The 741-nt window shown below is 37.9% G+C and overlaps 1 protein-coding gene across 2 annotated transcripts in view; it reads left to right on the forward strand.

Moving 5' to 3' along the window:
* Positions 1-260: 260 nt before the first annotated feature.
* The window catches only part of LOC107732202 (zinc finger FYVE domain-containing protein 9-like), a 23,667-nt gene continuing 23,186 nt past the window's right edge, over positions 261-741 (forward strand). For both annotated transcript variants that reach the window (XM_016543481.1, XM_016543482.1), the window contains exon 1: positions 261-355. The gene's annotated coding sequence lies outside the window, so the exon portion shown is untranslated. The remainder of the gene's footprint in view (positions 356-741) is intronic.

The following is a 741-nucleotide window of genomic DNA, read 5'->3' on the forward strand; positions in this document are numbered from 1 at the left end:
GTCAGTGACAGCCTATACATTGCAATGTAACAGAGTCAGCCACAACTTTGTGCACCTGATATTGCCCATCTTCAAAGCTCAGCAAAGTACCGGAAATGCTCTAATTTTAAAAATAACAGGTTAGCTGGAAGATTTTGGACCTTAAAGGTATTAACATGATCTATTTATCATTAGGCTAAATCAGGCATGACAGGAATTAAAACCAGTAGAGTTTGTATGTCGTTAGTGAGGTATTATCATCCTGTTCCGTTTCAGATTTGGCTGTCCAATGTGTGTGAAACTGGATGAGACAAGGGCTCTATCAGGAGCCTTTGTGCAGATATACCTGCAATTACTGAAGAGGACCTCTGAGCAGGTGAGAATAATTATCTGTGCATGTTTCTTTTCAACTTAATTAGCTTAATTACAAATCAGATTGTGCAATTTATTTGGACCTGTCACACCTTTTGGGATGCATTGGTATTGTAATTAATTTCGATATGGCCAGCTGATTATTTTATGTTATGACTGAGACATGGCTATTTGTATTATACTAATTGGGAGTTTTGGGATTCTGTGTTGATTAGAGATTTAACGTTGCACGCCTATCGGTTGAAAATTTATAAAAATATGTGTCGATTCAAGTTGGTTGAAATGTTTAACGAATCGTGATACAATTGGGGTGGGGGTTTATATGAATTCTGCAGAAAAGCCGTTGTTCACCGACAAGCTGCGCAAAACATGCGCAAAATATGATCGTGG

Source organism: Sinocyclocheilus rhinocerous, unplaced genomic scaffold (genome assembly GCF_001515625.1).
Source record: "Sinocyclocheilus rhinocerous isolate Xijiao unplaced genomic scaffold, SAMN03320098_v1.1 scaffold1631, whole genome shotgun sequence".
Lineage (NCBI taxonomy): Eukaryota > Metazoa > Chordata > Actinopteri > Cypriniformes > Cyprinidae > Sinocyclocheilus > Sinocyclocheilus rhinocerous.